This window comes from Leptosomus discolor, chromosome 23 (assembly GCF_034619465.1).
Source record: "Leptosomus discolor isolate bLepDis1 chromosome 23, bLepDis1.hap2, whole genome shotgun sequence".
NCBI classification, from domain to species: domain Eukaryota; kingdom Metazoa; phylum Chordata; class Aves; order Leptosomiformes; family Leptosomidae; genus Leptosomus; species Leptosomus discolor.
Genome location: NC_141413.1, coordinates 5,361,483 through 5,386,495, shown reverse-complemented (window position 1 = coordinate 5,386,495; position 25,013 = coordinate 5,361,483).

Sequence of the window (25,013 nt, the reverse complement as noted above, 5' to 3'; positions counted from 1 at the left end):
AAGGCAAAAGGTGTTATGGCATTCAAGTGCTGCTGCTTTCTCTTCTCAAGATGTCTGTCTTTTTTTTTTTTCCCCTTCCCCTCTCCTTTCCCATTTAGGATATTAATAAAACATTAAGCAAAGTCTTGGACGCTATGCCCTGTGCTAGAGAGTTGACATGGAAACCTTGATTTTTGTAAGCTCCTGGACTTCTGCATCCTCATAACTAAATACAGGGAATTTTTATTACCTGGAACTGTTTTTCTTTGGTCTCTTGCCTTGTCAGTTCTCATAAAGCGAGGCAAAGTCAGACTGGGAATATCTAGATGAGGAATCTGAAGGAAAAGGAATGGGCATTGGTGAGTCACCAGTGAGTGTTTCTCTCTGACTCAGCGCCTTGCAGCATGGAAGTAACTGAATTATCATTCTTTGGATGACACAAAAGACTATGGTCTATGAGAAGTGATCCAATCTGCGAGGCTCTTGTAATGAAAAGAGACGCTCTAACAACTTAAATACTAGGTGTTATACTGTTTTTGTCTAATTCCTAATATTGGTAAGTGTTCTTCCCAAATGGTTCTCTCTTTTTATCAGCTCTCACCAGGAGAAATCTCAGTTCAATGGCAGTAATGTAATGTCTGAAGCAATTTTCTTCTACTGATTTTATTTCTCACATCATCTTATGTTAACCAAGTGTCACTTCAATATTCGTTCTGTCTGTGTGTGGGCTTCAGATCAGCTATTGGCTCCTGTATATTGGGGTAGGAGCCTAAACCCCCTTTAATATTTTATTATATATGTATGGTCTTAATAGCATGCTCAGTCATATGCTGAATTTAGGGCTATGGCTATAGGTTCAGTTTCAAGAGGATAGTCCTTAAGATATTCCACTTTTCAACTTATAAATGTGCGGGTGGGTACCCTGCCCTAAGTGGAGGGAAGGACTTGATCATCTGTTCTATTCATTTGCTTTACATTTGGCCTGATGTGGTTTTTTGTAAGGAAATTGCTTCGGGGGCTGTTGGGTTTTTTTTACCCTCTCCTGTTGGCCAGTCTTTGATACGGATTGTGAGGTCTGTGAGCTGGATTCCTTTAGGAAAACACTTTCGTGGGTTGCCTTTTGCATGCTTTCCTGCGCTGTCTCTTGAGACTGAACATTTTTGTTGGCGGTGATGCAAGTGACTGGTAGTGTGTTGTGGTGGTTCACCTGTGAGTGGCTGGGGGAGAGCAGCACACCGCAACTGCCTTGCACTCCCAAAGGGCAGTTGAGTATTATTATCCATATGGGTTTGATTGGAAACTACCAAGGATCCAAAAAATCAAATTTAGGTGTAGAGATTTGAAAGAAACAAGAATTTGTGTTTGATCTCACAGGCAGAGCTGGGCTCCTATCCTCACCCAGTTCTCTATCAGCTGGACTGCAATGTCTCACAAAACTCCTTTCTGGCTTTTCCTGCTAGTTCATGAGCTGCTCCCAGAATAAACAAATGGCAACTCCTTAGTTGCAGGGGCTTCGTTTGCTTTAGGGACACTTTCCAAGCCATGTGTTGTTTTTTTTTTGCCCACGGTGTTGTCAGCTTGTCTGTTCCCACCTGCTACACTGTCCACCATGCTTCTGGGAAGACTGTAAGAATAGTATTGGCATTTTAGCTAGCTTTCAAATTTACTTTTGACTGAGTAACATTTTCACGGCATTATTGTCATCCAGAAACCTTAAATTGCTAGTAGTCTTGTGTTGAAAGGAATGTCATGGAAAAAATGATGGAATTATTCTGGTGTGAAGTTAGTACAAACGAGAGGAAACCCTCTCCATAAATAACATGATTACATGGATATTAGTGTTGGAATATTATATTGCTTCTAAGCCATGCATACCCAAAGATATCCAAAACTTTAAATAATGTGGAAAGATACTCTGAGGAAAATCTATGAGTACTGTTGGCTGCCTCAGGTAATACGAATGTAACACGCAGTTATTGTGGTGTGAAATCTCTTGGCATCCAAACTATGAATTTCTTACCTTGTGCAGCTACCAAGCAGATAGAAATACAGGAGTTTAGCACTAGAGTGTGCTGTGGTTAGGATGTAGCTTAATGCTGAGTATTTAAAATAGCTTAATAGATCTGAACAATCAATGGCAACATCTAAGACACCATCCGAGCCCCAACCCTCGAGCGTGAGCACAGTGTGCAGCTGTTTGATAGCCAGGTGTTGGGTAGTTGCAGCCTCAAGGAGGATGAGATTGAGATTGGAAGTATTCGCAGGTTTCAAGGCAGGAAAAAGCAGTTATGGTCACTTACCCAGAGCTTCCTATACACACAGTCCTTTGGATCTCACCCAGCAATCTGTGTGCCATGTCTGTAACTTGCTTGTTACAGATCGTGGCCGTTACAAATACATCCAGTCTTTCTTTAAACTGAAAACAATGGCAAATTCACTGCATCCCTAGACATGTTGTTCGCCAAGTCAATTTTCCCATGAAAAAAAGTCTGACTCTGGTCAGAATTTGTCGAGCACCATCTTAAGTGCCTTTCCTCCCCAACATTAGCAGGATATCTGTAAAAAAAAAATAAAAAAAAAAAATAAAAAAAAAAATCTTTTTTTCTACAGGTACTTCTAGATCATCCTAGGCTAATAACAGGCTATATCCTCTTCCTGCAGTAGACGACTATAAAGCTGTCAACAATCATTTGGGTTTATAGCAATAGCAATTATGCTAGATTTTTTGATTAAATTTTGAATGTAACGTGAGTAGTATAGAGGAATAAATTACCCTTAGTCAGAATTATACTGGAGATATATTTTGTTCATATGTGGGATCATGAAGCATTTATAACAGAATTGCATCTGCTCTAGGTATGCAGAAAGAGTGCTCTTAGTACGACAGAACAGATTCTCTGTCCTACTAAGGATTGCTCACATTGATGCAGAGGAGCTGTTCAAGTGAATGTCTTTAAAGCAATTAAAAGCTCACTGAGTCTGAAACGATATGGTGAGGAAGCCTCTCGCATATAGAACACCACGAGAGAGCGGTAAGTTTTCTGAGGAGCAGTGTGTGGCCAGAGTCTGTGCTGCGTAAATGGTCCTGATCCTGCCAAAGGTCCGTGCAGGTATCTGTGCCTCAGTTTACTGCTATCAGTAGCTCTCCAAACAGAGAGATGTAAAGCTCCCAATTTTATGCTGATTTCTAAGTGCCACACTATTAAGAAATATCAAAGGGTAATTCTTTCTATGAAGTCTTTTAAAGACATGCCTGTTTTGCACAGTAATGAGAATCTGCTTTATTAATAGTAGTTTTGTAGCCTGGTCTGTTGATGTCAGCCTAGAAGTATTCCAAAGGCAGAATGAGAAACTGCAAAATCTAGTCTTTGTTGATCAGTGTTCAGTCGGGTTCAGGATAATCAAAGAATGTCATTGGAAATAACGTGTGCTTACGTTTAAGCAGGTTTCAAAGAAACTTAAACACATGCTTGCCTTAAATGGTATAGCTAAAAGCTGTTTGTGAAAGGGCCGTTTTCCTGAGTAGGCTGGGGTGTGGAATTGAAGATCTCTTTGAAGCAGAGACTCTAAATAATGAAGAAAAAAACAACACAAAATAAATGAATGTAGTGATATTTCCAGGCACCTTTCTATAATATAAATATACAAAGCAAATGTATAGCTGGGGCACGACACAATAATGCGATCATGTATCACGTGGACTAGCAAGATACAAAGAAATAGGAGGATTCAGTGTTAAAAGTGGGATGGTGATTTTTTTTCTTCTCTGTTGATGGTATGCTATAACACTCAGTGTGTATTAACCAGTTTACTAACCCTAAGGCAGTGATAAAATTTGTATCACTGGATTTACTTAAAATTAGGCTATACAAGAAGTTTTCAGTTCCATCTCCTGAGCAATATTTTTATGATAGGACATGGCAAGTAAAGCTGAATGTCTAAACTGTCGAAATGATGGAAGCGAGAGGAAATTTCCGTGTTGTGGTTGATGAAAGAACTCTTCATGACATGTTCTCAACTACAGCATACCTGGAGAGGTTCATGTACAGCTGCACGGGAAACAGGGTAACAAGTATGCTGTTCTTGTTCTTCGACTAGTTGTGCCACGAGTAAAACTTGATGTTATATTTTCATCCAGTGAACTACTCTGTGTATTTTGCTGTCTTACATTACACAGAGGCTTGTGTTGTCCTACCATGAAACAGAATCAAATAAATAGCACTGGGAAAAAAGCGATGTTTATGATCCGTACAGCAAACACTAAAACCCACTAAATTTCTCAGACTTGCCAATGCAAATTTCCAGTAGCTCTGTGTGCAGAAGCACTAAGGGAATGTAACAGAGAACAACTGCCTCCCCTGAACCTCCTCAGCTGAACAGGTTGCTTCTCTTGTGCTTGGTTGAGTTTGGCAGCAGTTGTGTTAGATGCCCTTAATGAAAATTAAATAAAATCTATGCTTTTTTTTTTCCTCAACCGGTGCAATCTGGCACAGCCACATCCCAAGTCAGTTGAAACTGCATTGGCTTAAGGATTTGGCTCTCCATCAGCAGATAGAGGGTCAGAAATGCATCCCCTTCTGTTGTGCGTCTGTGTCTTTGACAATCCAGCTTCATACTGAAAAACCAGGGAAAGTGGATAGATGGGATACAAAACCCAACACGGCTTTATTAACAGCTAGCAGGTCTGTTGTATCATTTCAATTACGCTCCCCCGTAACGAGTTCAATATAGTTTTGTAATGTTACTATAAAGCTGCCTATGGGATGACAAGAATATATGGTATGATGTTACAGTCCTTTCATAACATTCCAGAGTAATTAGAACATAAAATTGAACTGAAACTTTAAAACACATTTCAACTCTGTTCTATATATATTACTCTTCAGTGGGCAAGGACAGTAATTTAATATTGACTTCTGGCTGCAAGATTACCATATAATCTAAATGTTAATAACAATTAAAGCACAGTTGGTGATTAAAGTGTCTTTTGGAATATTGAAAATACAGGTAATAAATAGTGGAAGGATGTGAAGCAAAGAGAGAATTTAAGAATCTGTTCTGAAGGTCTGTGCTGAGAGAAATAGATTGGGTGAAGAAAAGTTTTCTGCGCAGTCTGTGTGCTTCTTTCATGCTGAGCCCTCAAACACACACTTTTGTTTGATATATTTTTATTCCAGGCTCTGTCATATGGAAACCAGACCTCTGAAGCCCAACTCCCTACTCTTTTTTTTTTTTTTTCTTTATTTTTCTCTTTTTCTTCCCCCCTTTCTTTTCTATAAGCAACAGTTTGTCTCAGGAGAGGTTAAAGTAATGGCTTCCCTTGCAAACTGAGAGGAATATTTTCATTTGAAAGCTAGTTCTTATTAATGAAATACATACTTCAGAGTTTTCTGGGAGGCAGAACAACCATGAAAGGCAGCTAAAACAAGAAAGAAATGAAATGCATAAACCCTTTAAAAATATACAGGCATATGTGAAAAGGCGTGCGATTTATTAAGCAAGATGCATGCCATGATAAATGTGCAGCACAAAAGGTCTCTGGGCTCAGCTGTTAGTTCTTCCAAAACTATGTTTGTGTTTAGCTTTGCTTGTAGCTTAAAGCAGTAGTGCTTGTTCCCCTAACGTGCCAAATTGCATGAATTTTTAATGAGTTTATTCACAGTAGCATGAGGGATCTGGAATGTAAGCGCTGGAGCAATCCGGATCTAGATTCTGGATCAATACCTGCCTTGTGCGGATGGCTGCCTGGGTTACAGCAGCAGGGGAGGTTTTGGAGGGACCCTGGTGACATGGCTCATGCCAGTGGATCCAGGATCTGGCTTGAGGTCTTCAGTTAATCTGGTCAACTTTGTCTATGTAATAATATACGGGGGAGGGGGGAAACTACCGATGCGGCTTCTGATTTCACGTTGCCATGTCCACTGTTGTGCCGAACCTTCAGAAACCCTTTGAAAGTGTTCATTGATGTGCCTGTGGAGAAAGCAGGTTCCAAAGTCTGTGTAGTTTTTTCAGTCATCAGTTTCATTTCAAGTTCCAAATTAATTCTCTCCTGAGAACTGATTTATTTTTTTTTAAAGTAATAAAAAAAAGCTTTGCAATTGGTTTTTCTCAGTCTGCTTCCACAGGTGTAGAGTGACCTTGCAGCGCATGAAACAGTTGTCGTAAGCCGCACAGCGGCTGTCCAGGGATCCTTCCCCATCCGGTGGCTTCTTGTGGTTTTTTTCAGCCTGGTTTAATGTTCTACATCATGAAACTCACAAGGCTGACAGACTTATTTTGCCCTCCTTTTTTTTTTTTTTCTCTTTTTTTTTTTTTTTCTTTGTATTTTTGGGGGAGGAAAGGGGCAAAACAAGGCTATAAAAATAAACCAGTTACCAACTCTTCCAGAAGCTGCTGCAGCCGTTTCCCCCAAGCAGTGCTCCCCTCTGGCTGAACTGCGTGCTCTGAGCTGCAAACACAAAGGTGGCGGGGTCTACTGTCACTTTGCAGCGTGCCTGCTCATGCAATCAGTCCTTGAGCAATGGGGTCCCCAACACTTCATCAGCCTGAAAGAACAGGGACCTGCGTTGTGGTGTATAAACCAAACGGTGCTTTCGTGCAAGGTTTTGTGTCAGAGAAAGCGTTTAAGAGAAACACGCTGGGGAAGTGTTATGTTCCACCACAAAATATGTAACAAATGACTTTCTGTTCCCCTTTGTGCTCAGAGAAAGGGAGATGGAAGAGAAATAGTTGAAATTATTTTGGTTTCTACTTCTTGCTTCCTTTGCTGTTCAGATGTCTTCAAATTGTCAGGATTTATGTAGGTAGAGATGCTAGTTTGTTTTTCTGTTCTTTCTCTCTTCCATTTCTCTTTTTCCAATCCTATATTTCAGGATTTTCATAGTGGATCCAGGTTTAGCACAAGAAATCAAAGCGTCCCTGTCGAGTGGATTTCCCTACAGACTCCTTTCGCAGGGATCTAGTTAAAAGGCCCTGCCACTGCTCAGCAAGTAGCGCCTGGTGAGCACAAGCTGCTCGGTGCTTTGCAGGCAGCCAACTTGTTCAGTAGCTTGTAGTGAGAAGCAACTTGTGCGTCGTGGGCACTGTTCTACTGTTCTGTGTGACTTCTGGTCACAAAGGCAAGTTACAGGTAGTGGATCTTGACTCGTGTGTATGGGAGGAGATGGTGAGAATATTTCTCAAATCATCACTTCAGTGTTGAGGGTGTTGCTATGATGGGGATTGCAGGGAAGTGAAACAGTTAAAATATAAAATCCTCACTTATGCGCCTACAAAAATTCATTGGCGATAAAGCCTGAGTGGCTACTGTTCATCTCTAACCAAAATGTCTAAACCTGCCTCTTCCCTTTGGCATCTTGGGAAACCCCATTGAGTTTGAATGCGGACTTGTTGCTTTGTGGTGTCTCTGTCAAAAGCTAAGTAGGACGTGACTGAGAGGAGTGGTGGTTCCCAGCCGTTAGGAGCGTTACTTGCTCAGATCTGTACGTTACTGGCAGAGTACAACGCTGTGATTTGATAAGGAGCCATCTCTGAAGACAGGTCTTTTCCTAGCTCCCAGATTACTCATGAATAGCATAAGGAGAGGAGAGAAGGAGTCTCACCATCACAGTGCTCCATCTCACTTTTATTTTCTTCCTTTTTTTCGTGAGGCCACAGGATAGGCTGTACGGGTGCCAACATCTAGTACGAGAAGAAAGGCATCTCTGCAGGCAAAGAATAACAGAATGAAGTAGATGGGTCATTTTGATTGTTTAGTCTTGCTGTAGCTGACTGAACAGGGACAAAGATCCCTGTGGTGGTGTGACTTGGGCATTAAGTTGTCTGTGTGAAATACTGTTTAAAGGGAAGAGAGGAAAAATAAACTCAATATTCTGGTAACCACTTGAAAAACGCAAATAAAACGGAAAAGACTTTTGTGTCTCTTGGTGTGTTTGTGAGCTGGGATTTACAGTGCACATACATTATTCTTGATGAAAACGTTTTGACTGCTTTTTGTCAAAGCCCTTCTGTGCTATAAGTGCTTCTCTTCATCATAATGGGTTTTCCTGATAGATATCCCTGCCTGAACCATCTTAACCAAACGGATTCCAAGCTTTATTTCTTTAGAATTTAAGAATGTGGTTTTTATGATAATGCTTTTACTGTGGATGTTGAGCAGTACCCAGAGGTTTGAAGCATTTATTATTGTTAGTAATACCTGTTTAATAGATCTGCTTTCTTCTGGAGATTGCAGAGAACTTGATTAATTCTGCAAATAGGGATTATTTCACCTGATAACGAAACAGCCTCATCTCATGGGCAAGGAGGGAAATAGGATGGGACATAACAGGTCTGCAGAAGAAATGCAGAATAGTTTACGCAGCTGTAGTACAAGAGGAGAATCAGACTGAGGGATCAGAGCCGCAGCCTCCTTCCCCTGTGATCCCAAAAACATTGGAACTTTGTTCAGACTGGCAAGGAAAAGCATAACAGCATTGTCCTCTTGCTCGAGACCAAAAGGAAGCAGTTGAGTTAGGAGTAAGGAGGGCTGGTGAGCTCAAGTAAACCGTGGTCTCCTGGACAGTTTGCCCTGGCATACCTACATCGGTCGACAGGCTGACTGCCCAGACACGTGTCACAGGAACATGGGCATCATCGGAGTTTCGACAACCAGACGGTTTGATCCAAGTTGGCTGCAAGTAAGAAGTCCCTCTGTGGATTACTGCACTTCGGTAAATCCTGATCTAACATAGCCAAACCAATTAACTGCATAAGAGATTATAATCTATATCCACAAAGTTATTTACATACTTCACTCTCATCGATACTTTTTTTTTCCTTTGAGGATCTGGGTCATAATCTTTTCTTCAGGCAATTGTTATGGGCATTTGATTTCTGTCTTATTACTCAAACTGCAAGTGGATTTCTGCTAATAGGCAGATAAAATACTCAGGTTTTTGTTCAGGGTATATTCAATCTCCTAGAGCACAGAGCCCTAAAAATCCCTGGTAGATATTTAGGGCGTGTGTAGTTTCAACATTTTCATTTGGTCTATCTGTGGTGAATTTTGAACTGCTGAAAGTTGGGGGGGGGGGGGGGGGGGGAGTGGAGAACTTTGTGGTGGGAAGGGGCGAAATTTTTTTCAAGACACGTGGACAAGATGCTGCCTAACTCATGGATGTGGGAAGGAGGGGAAGGAAAGCCCAAGAATTTCTCATTGGGGAAGGGAGGGGCATAATCTCAATAATGTCCAAATCGCTGGGCATGTTCTTTCTGCATGAGGTCTTCCTTCACTGAATAACTTCCGAGTGAATTGGAAAGGCTGCAGGTAAAAATTTCAAACATCAAGAACAATTTTCATGTTGCTAAAACTTGTATGTCCAAAAAGCCTTTGCTATCTTCTGTTTACCTCTCTTCATTTCAAGCAGGCAACAGACGAAAAAAATGTAAGTGTGATGCAGATGGAGATTGAAGTCACGGGGAGATGGGGAAGGGTTATTTGCATGAGACAACCGAACGTGTGCAAGTAGGAGCAACTCTGGTTTTACATTGTCTATCAAAAATATATGAGGCAGAGCATCTGCTTGGGCGCACAGGACAAACAAGTCAATCTGTGCAGAGGACTTGCTGTGAAGGCATTATGGATTTCAGCTGTGTTTGATTTTTCACTCTGCTGTTTGAAAGGTGTACTGCTGGACATGCCCCAGCCCAAGGGTAAGACACAGAGTTCATGTCGAGCCTCAAAACACTGATGTTTGATAGGGCACTGACTTTGTCTTTATGCTTATCTGTGAATACCTCTTGTATAAGATAGCGATAGGGAATGACAGTATTTGAGTCTCCTGGCAAGGGGTTTTATGTAAGACAGACTGGAAAATTTAGCTGATTTGTATTTCTGTGAATTACAGACATTTTAGTGAAAGTAACAGGAACTACAAGTAGAAATCCTTTGCCATAATAGTAACAAACTGACTGAACGTGTAATATGCAAGCTCCTAGGTGTGCGTTCTGAAACACAGCAATGACACGGGCTCTGAGTGCACGGGTGAGACTGTGATTCTCGTGGTCAATGGACAGTTTAAGACACTCTGGTAAATGTCAAAGAAGTGGAACGTTGTCAGGCTTCAGGTTTCTAAACTGTACTTTGCTTGTGTGGAGCTATTCAAATGTACGTGGAAAGAATAGAAAGTGGGCTGTGGGTTCAGTAACGAACTGGGTATTATCCAAGATCTAAGGCAAAGCGCTAGTGACTGTGTTTCTTCAGCTTTGTTGAGTGATGTCTGTGGTCCCTAAGAGAAGGGCTTTGAATTGTGCAAATCCACACTGACCTTTTTAATTGCTAATATAAAGGCTTTGAACCCTTAATTTTTGTTTTAAAGACATTTCCAGTCCAGTGGGTTTCAAGCTTTACTGTTGCAGCTGAGTTTTGTTCTCCTTATGGGGGTTTTATCAGTCTAACCTTTTGTGTGTTGTGAATTCTTCCAGAAAGTGATTATAAATTTGACTGAGGAAACTTTGGCTGTTGTTAGAGATGCTACAGTAAACCACATGGACTGATCACCTATGTCAGTTCCTCCTTATTAGCCGAGTTTATCTCGAAATAAAGAAATTTTAAGATTAAAAGATCCTTATCTAATTTGTCAAATGCCAAGGCTGGCTGTCACCATAACTCTGCTCCATGTTGCATGAGGCAATTGAAAAATAAATTTTGCTTAAGGTTAACAGATCTGAATTTCTTTAAATTCAATTAGAAACTAATTTGAGCTGACTAAATTGTACCTGACAATTGCATCCGTTTACCTTATTATGTCTATTAATTTGCTTTGCATTATATTTCCTTTCATAGGTTGAACTTGACTGTCTTGACATTACTTTCCCTTTTAAAACTATTTCTAGTTATTTTCTAATTAGCACTTCATTCTTCATCATGCTTAACCCTGTGGCACGCTGATATTCTTAAGAGGAGTAGCACGACGGATTTTTCAGCTACTTAAGTTTGGGAAAGTCCAAAGTTTAAAGCACCAGCAACTGTACCAGTTCTTCAGTATTAGTTTTAATTGACTTTCAGAGCATCCTCCCACCCCTTTCACCTTTAGGACTCTGATGTTAGAAACTCATGCACGTGAGCGGATTTATTTATGCACAGCCTCACAGCTGGCTGTGAAACACCGCAGGTGGATGGCAGCACCAAAAAAGGCAGTCCTGACTCCCAGCTGAGCGCATTTTATTACAGGCTCCAACAATTCAATATTCAGAACAAAGCAATATTTTAAAACATTCCGAAAAGCAGTAGAGACTTTGTACTAAAAATAACAAAGGCTTTCCCATTTAGCCACTCCAGCTGAGGACTGTTGTTTGTTCTCTGAGATAATTAGCAGCCATCCTCAGAGCTTTTGAATGGCTTTGTACATGTAACTGACAGTTTAAAAACACAGAAGAAATACAGCAAGGCTACTTAGAACATAACACAAAATACTGGATTAATGAGTCATCTCCCAGGCTGATGGAAGAGTACGGAAAGTCCTGGATAAAAAGAAAAGCCACACATTCAGTAACATACAGCATCTGTCTTGTGAGCTCGCTTACCATCAGGCCCCCGTTCTCCCCTGCAATTTGCATTACGATGCAAATGCTGAATCTTTCTGGTTGAAGCCAGACACTTCAAAGTTAAGGCCCGCTCTTTTGGGAGCAGGAGAGATATTTGCCCCTTTGGAATACTAATGTGGGTGCTCTAAAACCCATACATACAGTGAAGTATTAGATACCACAATTAAAACTTATAGAAGTACAACCTAAATAGTGTTTTATTTAATTTTAGTTCAGAATTCTGTAACTTCTGTGCTTTGTGTGCTTTATTAAAAATAACAACGCGCCATCTGTAACAACTGATAGGCAGTTAATCTGAGTCTGATCTGTGTATGGGAGGCCAGATCCGCAGATATTCACACCTCTAAGTGGTCACGGCCTTAAGCTCCATGACAACCCAGCTACGTTCATTTGGTGCGTCGCTGTTCTGGTACTGATTGTTTCTGACTTGCCAATCTGCCAAGTGACTTTATCTTCTCTTTAATTTTTTTTTTTAAATCCTTCAGCAATGTTGGAATATTGTTTCATTACTGATTTATTGCACTTAGTCCTTGGATGTACCTCTCCAGGTGTTTTGCCCTATCTAAAGGTGAGGCAGTCAATGACTGATAAGCAAAAGGGAGAATTCCCTTGCTCTGAATGAACAGTTGCCCGGCTCTTAGAAGCTCAGTGCCCTCCCAGCCGTGGGATTTGTACATCCTAGCGTATATGTCAGTGGTTGACGATGTTGGGTTTCACGTTTTGTTTCATCAACAGTTGTTGAAATGCGTGCTGTGATTTTTCTTTCTTGGACAGCACAGGTCGAGAGCCGTAGGCTGGCAAATACGGAGTCATTTGTTTCGGCAGCCTTTTCGTTGTGCTAGTTTCTGAGGACCTGCAGCGCGGCCTAGAGCAGAGTTGAGAAAAGTACGTGTTAGACTGCACTATCCGTGTCCTTGCACGTGTGTGTCTCAACTATATTTTATGATCCCCGTGTCAGGGAATAGCGACAGTTTTCTGTCACAATTCCACAATGAGGTTAGCGTTTAAAGACTGGGCTACAGACAAGAATATGACTTGTTAGATCAAAATTACTGTCACGTGAAAGGTTTTGATTGTCAAAGGAATGCACAAATTAAGTACCAGTGGCTCTGATTTCTCTCACACATCCACTACTTCATTTTTTTAAAAAAAAAAAACCCAAACAAACCCCCACAAAGCTGTCAAAGGCCATCATTTCGAAGGTACCTACATGCACATCTTTCAGCATGGAACGTGCGTGATAAATCGGATTGTTTCCTATTACAGATTTTGTCCATCACACTGCTTGTAAAGGTTTTCTTTATCTACTAGATGTGCTTTTATGAGAGTCTCTCAGTATTTAATATGATTTCAGTCTCTGTTATTGGCATCTGCATATGAAATGCAGACAGATGTCCCTGCAGCAGAGGATAATGTGACCTCAGGATGTGCCGTATGATTACAAACGATATGAAATTTGTCTTCTGAATAAACTTTTATGACCGTATGTAAGGATGATTTAAAAGCAGTATGTTATACATGGGGTCATTCAGAGCTAGAGAAATCAGTCCCTGGAAAATTCCTGTTAGGAAATGCCAAAATTTCTCTCAAGGTACATATTAAGTATTTTTTCTGTTTAATTTGTAACAATTGAAATAATTATTTGTAGCGCTGTTGAGGCTAATCTCTCTTTGATTGTATTTGTGTTTAGTATTTTAATATTGCAAACATCAAAGGCTCATTGCTTTCCATGCAGCCTTACTTGAGACTATGTTGAGCTTTTTCACTTTGCTCGAGAAGCACGATAGGGTGCAGATACAACAGAGTTAGTTTGTAAAATGATTAGTAACCAAACGATTGAATTATATAAAAATAAATTCTGATGCTCCTTAACATGTCTTTGAAATAGTCTTAATTATTGTTATTTTTAAGCACGATATGAAAGAAAATAACCTTGTTATGGTTTGCTGGCTGACTTACCATTTGCATCCTCCCTTATTGCGAAGTGCAAGATCTGCAGAGGCCTTAGTGCTATAATGCAGCTGCGCCTGGGGTTACTCTGTGACCTCTTGTTGTTCTGACTCCTGCACAAGGTTAAAGATTTGCAGTAATAGTTGTATTTTTACGCAAATGAGCTTTCAGTAGTCTTGGAAAACAAATCTTTGCTTCTGCTTTGCGACAGAACTTTAGCCACATGCTGAATATAAGAAATATTGAGGTTTTCTATGTTTTAAACAAATTAATCTTTAAAGTTCTGGTGTCTAATCTGTTCAGAAATCATGCATTTGTTCAGCATCATTCACAGCATACAGCTGGTACAAACTCCATTCTGTTTGCTCAGCTGTATTACTCCTCTCTTACTTAGGTCTGTCCTTTTTCATGGAATCATAGAATGGTTTGGGTTGGAAGGGCCCTTTTGGGGCCTAGTCACAATATTAGACAGGATCAAAACCAGAACTTCTATCCTGAAGAAAATTCTTGTACTTGAAAGCAAAAGCCTCAGTTTATTCAAGCTTTCATGAACTTAGGTACTCCAAAGCGCTTTACTGAGAAATGTGAAAGGACTCTGTTTCGATAATGCTGACTGAAAATGAAACGTAGTTGTCTTTTTTCCTAGTAGAAAGTGCCTCAGAGAATTTTACAAAACTGATCAATGCCGAGATTTTTCAGTTGCCCAAAGCACGTTTTCAGGCATAGATCACTTTCATATGCAACGTTATACCACCCTTTAAATAATACAATAATGCCAAGGAAATAACTCAGCAATCCTGTCCTTAAACCCCAGCTCTAATTGCTAAAGAATGCAGTCTTTGTAAGAAACCGGTGATGAATGTAGAGCTCTATAGTTGCTCCACATTCCTTGTGACATTTATGGATGTCACATTCCATCCAACATTTGTAGTTACTCTTGCAAAAACTGAAATGTGCTGAGACTGAAATGCATCCTCGGTGTGCAACAGGGCTCTGTAACGCCGTTTCTTCATCTCACCTTTTCGATGAGCAGATGCGCTGCTGTTCAAACCACCAGCGAGCCCCCAGTGCAGGCTGTTTCCTCGCTAGCGATTTAAGCTGCGTTCTGAGAAATGACTGGTTGTGTCAGCAGGCAGCCAGCTCAGCTAAAGCTGCCTCTGATCTGAGCACTTGGAGGGCAACCTTTGAATCTTTTGGGGTCTGGCCAGCCGTGGCACGTGCATGTAACAGCTATTAACCCTTACTGAATTATGGGGAGACTTTATTAACACTGAAATGGCTGTTCCCATGTATACCCTTACACAACCTCTGGCTTTACAGTAGAGTTGGAACAGACAATTTCCCTATGGCAGGGTGATCCCATCCAAGCATTCTGCACGTTTCTTGCAGTGGTTTTTAATCTGGAATAATGAGCAAGGCTGGATTTGCTAACACTGCAGCAGAGCAGTGGCACAGCTTGTCTAGATTTTATCCCTTTTATTGGACAGTATCAGCCCCTTCCAAGAAAACTGTGGTTTTATATGCACAGTCTACCAGCCATGGAACAGTTCAAAGAGCAGTGACTGAAGGAACTGAGCAGAGAGGTTATGGAGCAGATGAGAAGAGAAAGGTCTCTCACACTGGGCTTACAATTGAAGTGAAAGCCAAGTGTACACAGGAACTGGGCTTTTGGATTAATTCATAAATTCTGAAATGAACATCCCCTATTGTTTGTTTGTTTATTACTGTAGTGCTTGCTGATTCTGACCAAGATCACAGAGATAAACGCTGTACAAACACACACTGAATGACAGCTCCCGTTGTGCTGCGCTTACCTAACTAGAGATATAAAGCATAGAAGGAGGAAAGCATCTCAAAGAGTTGCTCACACAGCTGGTCAGCAACAGAGCCCAAAGGATGATGCTCACTGCGGTGTATCACTTGCCAGCCTAGTTCCTCAATCTTTTTCCCTGCCCTCCCAGAGCTCCAAAATATAGGAGTGTAGAAATATCAGAAAGTCGAGACTCCGGGGGTACTAAACAGCAGTGGAAAACCACAATAATGAGCAGAAACCAACAAAGCATTTACTTGGCTGCATGTAGAAAATACTAAGGCTCCTTTCTTCAAAACATAGACCAAAAGGCAAAGAAATTCAACTTGATCCTTTAATATAAAGTTTCCTCCTGCTAGGACTTGCCAAATATGGGGGCTTGGGAACACTTCTGAGGTCTGCAATCTGGGTATCCTTCACGATGGTGTCATGACTTTGGGCTGGCACAAGACCAAAGTCCGCCCTGTCTCCTATAAACCTTGGACTCGGTGGGGAACAAACCTGTGTTCGCAGCAGGGATGAAGCCCCATTCAAGACGGGGTTATGTCTGTGGAGCTCACTGTGATGCCCACCTGATGTGACTTAAACACAGACCCGTTGACTGCTACTGAATCATGCAGGAGTCTGCGTGGCTTATAACAACTGCACCTGGTGAGCCCAAAAAACGTCTACTCTTTTATTTTTGATATTTTTGTCTTAGAAATTTTGGGCATGGAGTAATATCAGTAAATTTACTACATTTAATTTTCTGATATGTTGCTGTGGAGTACTACAGTATTCTAAGGAATTGTGCCCTTCCTGTATGTGTGTGTTGGAACACTGCTATGCTTTCCATGTTGCTCCCTGTCAGTGGCTGCAGTTTAGTGGCAAGTGAAGAGCTGCTCAGGCAACATGCAGTTCAAATCAGTATGACTGCTGTTAAACTATATTAAATTTCAGGGTGATTTTACTTACACTAAAACTTGCTGCCCTTCTTCTTGTTGCTTAAAAAAAAAACAACTTGCCTAAGTTCTCTGTGGTTTGGAAACAGAGAAGTCATGATGTTTGCAACAAAGCAAGATCAAACTAGTTGTTCAGGTACAGAAAACAACACCTTTTCTTTCCTTTTTTTTTTTTTTTTTTTTTTTCCCTTAGACATGAATGACTGAAGAGGGTAGATTTCATTTAAAAATGAGGCTAGGGAGAAGACTTTCTCACCAGAGTCTGAATTTCTGGCAAACGTGTAATTCCTCTCCTTATTTATCATCTACCCTTCATAAATGTCAAGTATAATAACAAAAGGTTTTAATAAACCTGTCAGAATTGTTTCACGTCAGATTGAGTGAAAAGGTTATGTATAATAATAAAAACAAGACCTAAACCAATCCTGAATTCATCTTCAGGAGGGGCCCTGGTCTGTGTGTCTCTCCTGAGACCTTAGTGCTCCACTTCTGTATTGGTTAGAAAAATAAATTCTTTTGTAACATGTATTATAACCTACATCAGAATCACATACATGCACACAGTACGTAGTAGAAAAATAAGTATTTTAAGCTAGTCATTTCAGTGCTGATGACTCAATCGGAGGAGCTGATGACAAGCTCCCTTTCTGAGATATGTCAGATAACAAGAAAGATCCTGGCACCTTCGCGCTCTCTGAAATTGTAAATTTTTTTTTTTTTTGAAGCCAACAAGGATGAGAATAGTTTTTTGGACCCAGTTCAGGAAAGTCGAGCACTTGCCTCACTGCTTGACTTTTAACTGGATACGTGCAATTTGTTGCTATTTATTAAAAGCACCGAGTACATCTTATCACTGAGTGAGCTGCTGTCCTCCCACGCTTCCTCCAATGCATTCAATTCTCTCCTTTCCGTCTGCCTGCATAATCATTCCATTACAATTGCTTGGGAAAGAAGTAATTGGTTTCAAATGTTCCTGGTTGACCAATTTATATTTGAATACTCGGTTGGGGACCCTGCGTTCTCAACGGAGTGCTTGATGTTGCCAGTATTACTGATGGTTCCCTGAGTGCTCATCTTAAAGATTTCCTTCTCACCATGCTACTATTTTTGCTTGACCTTGCATAGGCATATTCATAAGAGGATGTTGTTGTTAAGATGTTCTGAAGTGAATGACTGTAATAAAGCATACAGACTGCCCAGCTCGGATCAGCCATTAGCTGGTGTAATTGCTGCTCTTGTCCATTTTACTGCTATTTAATGATTTGTATTATGTTCATTCCCAGAAGCACAAAACGAGTGGGCCCCAACGCACTGCGTGCTGAATGTGCGTCTCCACGAGGTCTGGGGAGGGAAGGCGCTTTTATTAACTAAACAGACAAAAGAAACAGTAGGTCAAAGGGATGAATATGGATAGCGGTATATGAGACTCCAGTTTGTCACTGGCAGAGCTGGGAATAGTTTATGATTTAGGATGGCGAGTTTCTTGCATGAGCAGCAGAATCCCTTTACCCTGCCGAGTGGCAGCAGATCGCCAGCCGGCTTAGGAGCGCGTGTGCGATGTACACATACCTGTGCGGCGCGTGGAGCTGTGGTATGAAGAGCCTTTCAGAAACGTGGAATTTCTAAGCCTCTTCCACTGTTGAGGAATAAGTTGCTGCCTGTGCCATCTGGCGACTTCTGTGCTGTTCTCTCACGTTTCCCTTCATGTTCTTGCACCCCACTCCTCAGGAAAAGAAACGCGTGTGGATTTGGGACAGCTGCCCTATTCCATACGGCGGTGTCCCCCCTGCAGTGGCGCATACTAAAGCATACCAAAATGTGAAGTGAAACTCTGAAGTCATCAACCTGCTGACAGTGACGGCTTTCGCATCAGTAGTCTTGGTTGTCCACATAATATACATGTGTTTGATTCCTGTGCTTGTTAGAGAACGACCTAAAGGTGGGGTTATTTTCAATTGAAAAGGGAATAAATGCGTATTAAAAAAAAAAAAATCTACTGATTTCTATTAATTAGTTATTCTCTAATTACTAAGTAGTTCCAAATGAGCTTTTTTGCCCCCAGGACCCTAGTGAAAAATGAAGCCCAATAGTCCAACGAGCGGAGACCAATGTATTATTATCTACTTCTTTCTCTCCTTTCGTTACAGCTGTTTAACACTGGCTCTTCATGTTTGATCAAAGATTCGTGTATAAGTCGGGTTATTCTACTTAGCAGTCTAGTGATCAGCGACTGCCTTCTGGGACAACCAAATTGAAACATGTCATGCATACTAGTAGGGTCTTGATAACACCCCAATGATGGGATTAATGAAATATTTTAAAAGCAAAATGTATTAGGTCAGGTATATGCTGACAGTAACTAGCTACTGTGCTCTAAATTGGAAGAATGATTACGGTGCCAATCAAAGGCAATGAATATCTTCGTGTTGGCAGCGAATTCTTGTCTGCCCCAAGTCTCTGCATCTCTGTGTCAGATGTCTCTGCATCTAATCTGGGTGTTTTCATTCTTGAGTACAACCCTAGCAGCAATGCCAGCATAAAGTCATTGGATTAAATGTTCTTCGAGCTGAAGTTCACGGTTGCTCATTCAGGAACTGTATTCGGTTTTTCTTTCCACCAATGTATCTTGGATACTGAAAGGAGGGATTTGCGGTGCAAGCTGTGTGACAGCTTTAATTAGTACAAACGCTCCTCGTTTGTGACCTCTGATGGAGGTCATAGCCGTGTAAAACATCCCGTACAGATCCTCTGCAGTCTGCCCTTCACCTTAACCTATGAAATTAAACGGGACTTTGTTGCTTAGTAGTTACTTTGCCCTCTGGGTAGGAGGCAAGGATGCGTGTGAACATCTGTGAATGAAAAACAAAGATCAATTTTGTTCTATCCAAAATACATCCAATAGGTTAAACTCTGAAGTGTAAAACTTGAGTAGAAGGCTGAAATCTGGCTCTGGAACAGATGCAGCACAACAACAAAATAAGAGGCTTTAATAATGACATGAGTTTGAAATGAAAGGATTAGTTTGTTTTGCAAAAAAAGCTAAGGGAAAGAAGTAGTATGAAAGAAAACAAAATAATTTTGGGGATGGGGAAAAAAAAAAACCCTAGAGCTGTTTGGAGAAGTAAAGTTCTGAAGTTCAGCAAGGGCTGTAAAGCTTAAGGTGGTAGCTTGAATATTATGAAATATAATGAGGGACAGAGAACTGATTGTGTATATTTACTTACATTGCCTTAATTTTCTTGATGTGCTGGATGAAAGATAGGCATGAAAAAGGAGAAGTATGAAAATAAAATAAAAACAGTAAGGGAAATTAGGGGGAATTAATGAAAAACGTTTCAGAAATTCTTTTGCTTCCCCTTGTTAGTTGCTGAATATGATGGCTCAAGGATTTAGATTCCTGACGCAAACGGTTTTACTTCCTTAAGCGACAAAATGTTAAAGGAGCTTTACTTGGGGCTTTGTCCCTTCTGCTCAGGGTATGCTGGCTACTGTTGGTGTTACTTAGGGGACAGCAAAGATTTGTCTTTGTTTACAAAGATTATGCTGGGACTGTTATCGCTATAGTTTAATACATGATGAGGGACTCCTTGGATTTTAACCTGGCCAAGATCTGTTATACACCTGTCACTCATCACGATTTGAGTGCCTATTTACAAGGCAGAGCCACAGTGGAAGCGTGCAGCCAGCTGCTCTTTGTAGTCTCTCTGATTTTGAACCTTCTTCTTGTGCGAAGAGAAGGAGTTGCAGAGTTTTTCAGTGATTTATGCTCAGGCATTTTTCATCTGGGAACTCTTGAGAATTGTTTTAGCACTGTCACACCTCTCTGATTCATTTTTCTCTGGGAATTCATTTCTAGAAGGCCAAATTGCTGGGCAGTGACTCATGGGGGGAAGGGGGGGTGTTAGTGATGAAAGAAACAGTAACATTTGTTTCCTGGAACAGACAGTGCTTTAACTGTAATTCTTAGTGATAGACCAATTTCAAATTCTGGTATCTTCAAATTCTCTCGGGAATGAGGGATCCAGTTCTGTAAAACATAAAAAATATGTGTATTACTTAAGTTTTCTCACGTGCTGTAGGACTTCAGGGGACTGAGGTTTTAAGTGTTCCAGTCGGGTTTGCATCTGTTATGTACGACGTTAGAACGCAACAGACAAGATGTGTTTCTGTGCCAAAAGACTACTTGGTGGTTTAGAGAGAGGACACAAATCTTATTGCTGAAATTTGTTTTCTGGGATGTAGGCCCAGAAAAGAATTTGCTAGAAGGAAAAGGTGCCACAGCTATTCCATTTGTAGTCTGACCGAAAATTATGAAATATGCAGGGCCCTATTGTGTATTGAACCCATCTTGATGGAGACGGTACTCAAAGAAGAAATAGACTTATATAATGTAATTACTTCTGTTTGACCCCAGAGTTATGAAGCTCACTGGCTTCATCCCTGTTTAATTTAGTTGTGGCAAAAAGAGATCGCGTAGACCTGATACCCATTTTTATCAAGGCTACTATTCTGATAGAGAATCTTACTGACTTCGTGTAATGCTGAAATGGAATAAAGGAGTCTCAGTAGAAATGAACAGTAAAGCTTTGGCAATGTTTGTTTCTGCTATATGTTGCAAGGAAGGTACACTCTGTTTTTTGAAATTAATCCTTTGTCGTTATCAGCATTGGTAACTTTACGCAGTAAAAGCTAATGATTCCCAAATACTAAAATTTAGGTTATAAATAGGAGATTTTCTTGCTATGGTTTAAATTCTAGTCCATGTCCATGCCCTAGACATTATTGACCTGGACAGTGACATTGTTGTTAGTTCCTAATTGGCACGCCTTGGATAGTTCATTTTGGTGACAGTTCTTTTGAAAATGTGAGTGCTCAAACAGGTCCTTAAATAGAAAATCCACTGAACCTCCAGAAAAATCTGGTTTTATCATTAACAGAAATAGTATAGTTAAAACACGCCTTTTAAACTCCAATAAATCTTTAATCTCTTACCTCCTTTTGACCTCCTAGGAAAACTGATCAAGGGTTTCTGTAGTAATAGTATTGCAGCTGATAATTTAAGAGAACGTCTTTATTTTCTGTGGAGCCTACTACTTGACAATATTCAGAATGGATGGCCCTGTGGTTCAGATCAATAGATACTTTCTTTTAGTGCTGATTTAGCTTTGACTGGAAAGGAAAGCAATTAAGTCAGGTGTGGAGAACTTGTAAGTATGCATATATGTATTCATGGAGATGGCAGTTAGATGACCCACTTTTCATGGCAGTATTGAAATAGTAACATGTTTCAAGTAAATATCAAATGCCATCCAAACAGTTACCATAGTAATGAGAAAAGAAATTTAATTTCAGTCAATCAAATGAATATTCAGTTGATCCAGTTAATTTCCACAAAGGTACTGTACACTCATTTCATATCAGTACTTGTTGATATTCAAGCACAGATTTTTCTACAGTCGGCCAATTTTTTCCTTCTTTAAAGCATTTCACTGTGAAAATACTATTGCTGAACATTGGCCAATTGTACTGCTACTTTAAGACAGGATTCAATATTTATTAGTTTTCTATACCTTTATGAAGACAGATATCCAAGTCAGTCAGAAGAAGTCTCTAAGAATTCTGCTTAGGGAAGAGTTATAGCCTGACCTCATTTCTTTGGAGGAAAGCAACAGCACAGGATTCAATTTGCAGTTCAGTATCTCTTGTTTTCTAACGTTTGCGAATACTGTCGTGTACAGATGAATGGACAAATTCTAATTCATTTGTTCAAGATTTCCCTGGGAAGTTCCGGTATAATCTTGGTCAGGATTCTGTTCTTAAGCTTGCATATTAATCTTCCTTGTGAAACATATAGTTTGCGCGCGCTGTGTGGATTTAAATATCCTCTGTTTAGGACAAAGTCAGTGCCTGCAAGCACAATGTGTTAGAAGATGTATCCACCTTCTGTGGAGTTTTTGCTACTCCCACCCCCCAAAGTCTTTCTTGGCCATTATTCTGTTATTACAGGGTGATAATAAACAATTTGGCCAGCAGTTGTGTCACTCCACAGTGCTGGTGTCTAACACTGGTATATCTGCTTTTTTCCCTTCCTCTTATTGAAAGATCTTAAGCATTCAAAGTTGTTAACCTGACCAGTATCTATTACCAAAGCTTCATAGAAAACTGAGTGGAGTGGCCGTGTTCAGTTATATGTTTAGTTCAGAAGGGAAAAAAAAAGAAGGTGCTTCAAGTACAGTTTTTAACATAATTTCTCCAAAACCCTGGTGCTCTTTTATACTGGTTGCTCTTGTCTATTGTCTTGATTATTCTGGCCTATGTGAAAGGTCTGATGTCAGCCAGAGTCTAGTAGTCAATAGACTCTTCACAAAGCTCTTCTGGAACAACGAATAATGTTTACATCTTGAAGGGCAAAGGGTTTGTGTTTGTGGAATTAACCCAGTAGGCTACAACTGCTGCAATTAGAGCCTGAAGTCAAGGTCTTGCTTTTTCCAGGTTCTGCAGTACTTCAGGGTTATGCAAATCATCACTGGGTCTTAGCTTGTATTTAGATTAAGCTAGTAGAAAACAGCAGTAAGCATGGGATTTGATACAGTTTTGGGGCTTTTTTTTTTTTATCATGTTGTTTTTAATAGAAAAGCTTATGGAGCTTTAGAACAAGAAGCTTGTGCTATACTGAAACCCTCTTATGTACCTCTAGATTCCTAAAAGGGCCCAGTGCATCCTGGCACAGCACCGGTCCTGTAGTGGTCCCACAGATGATGAATCCATGCCTGTAAAGTTGATGATTGCATTCCCTCTCGATTACTTCAGTTCTTAATGTTGCTCATGTTTATAAGCACTGAGCAGTTATTGTGTAGCCTTGTCTCACCTGAAAGACCAGAAATATAGGTCTTAATGAAATATAAAGAGAGAAGAGAGATAATTAATGAACTCGGGCAGACTGCTGGATCTCTCCTTGAGAAGTGACAGCTGGAAGGCAGGACCACTTTGAGGGGTGTCCTTGGAGACGCAACAAGGGGTAAAGAAGTGCTGTTAACCACGGAAAGTAACAAGTTATGTTTTTCCGCTTTGAGTCACACAGGTGTTGAGAGAGGTACAGGCGTGCTGAAGTACCACTATGTGTTACTACACTCCTTTAAAAATAGTGTATTTTGTTCATGGTTTCTACTAATGGTAAATATTTATTGCCAATTTAAAAAGGAATGCCATTGCTGCTGTCTTCAGAATGTCCTTGAGTACATTTTTAGTGTGACTTTAATCAAATGTCATTTTAACTCTAGTCCTATTCTGCAAATCTCTAGTGAAATTCTATTAATTTTCAATTAAACTTCAAGTAAACCAATTAGCATTTTCATTTCTATAGAGCAACAAAGGCAGAATCTGTAATGAGCCTATCCAGTTGTTCACAGAGGAATAAATGGTCTGGATAGATTTCTCCAGTGTATCTTTCTGTGAAACTTTGTCAAGTATATTACCTTTATCATTTTCTCCTCTGCTTTAGGCTCCAGACTGGATTTCTTGTGGTGCACAAAATAGTATTCAGCCACTTTTTTCCCTTTATTCCAGTACTCTTTCTGTCTTCATTGCAAAACTTTAATCTCGCACTAGTGTGTTTTTACCAAAGTCAAAACGGTGTCTAGCTGCGGCAGGCACTGTAAAACCCTTCTTGTCCTGAACAACTTCAGGACCTCAGTTTGACGGGGGTAGGAGAAGGGATTTTATGTTTTAATTCTAAATATGTGAATAGAAGTGTCTGAATTACCACAGCTGGAAACAGACTCAGACCCAGATAGTTTCTGTCTCCATCCAGTATTTCATCCTCTCTTCCACTTTCTCTTATTGCTACCTCCTCCTCACAGACAGACGTGATCCCTGCCCTGAAGAGCTTCATTATAAAGAATATATAGTCCCTGAGAGGGACTCCTGGAGCTCTTCCAGGGTGGGTATGGTATCATAAACTTTCATCATTACTTCAAGCTTGCAGCTGTCTGTAGTGGTGTGCCTCTCCTTTAATGTTGTGCTAATCTAATTGCTGGGTGCTGTAGTCCCTACCCTTGCTTGTGCCAGCTCCAGTGCTCCTCTGATCCTGTGTAGAGCTGTTGGAGGTCAGTAAGCTTAGCAGAAAGCTAATTACTGGGTTTTGGTTGGGTTAGTTTTGTGCCAGGTTAGCTGTATGAAATGGATGCACTTAAGCTGCCATGGAACTGCAGCTCAAATCAGTGTTGTAGCCAAACTGTAGTTATACTCGTCTCTTCCAATATCCTTTAAACTTGAAAGTGTGAGAGAGACTCACCCTGGCTAAGTTTCATACAGAGCATAAATGCTCAAGTCAGGAAGCTGGTCTGCTGAGGTTCCCTCGGTAGTTGAGAGGAGACTGTGCTCTCCGAGGGACACTTAAAGCACCTCAGGTAGTATCTACTGTGAAATCGTAATGACAGCACTAGTTTCACTGAGTGCAGAGGATATCCATGGAGCTCAGCCATCTAATTCAAGTAAGAAAGATACTTTTGCTTATAGCAAAGATACTTAGCTCAACCAAATATAAACCAGACAGCCCTGGGCTTGCAGCAGCATGAGCAGCTCTGACAACTAGCCATCACCACAGAAAAGAAGCCCATGTCTTGCACAGCTGGCCCTGTAACTCTTGCCATGCTGTTGTCCTCTTTGCCAGACCACAGTGCCCACAGGTTGCCCTTTGCCTCAGAGAGCCAGCATTGCTTGTAAACACTTTCCTATAGGTTTTGTAT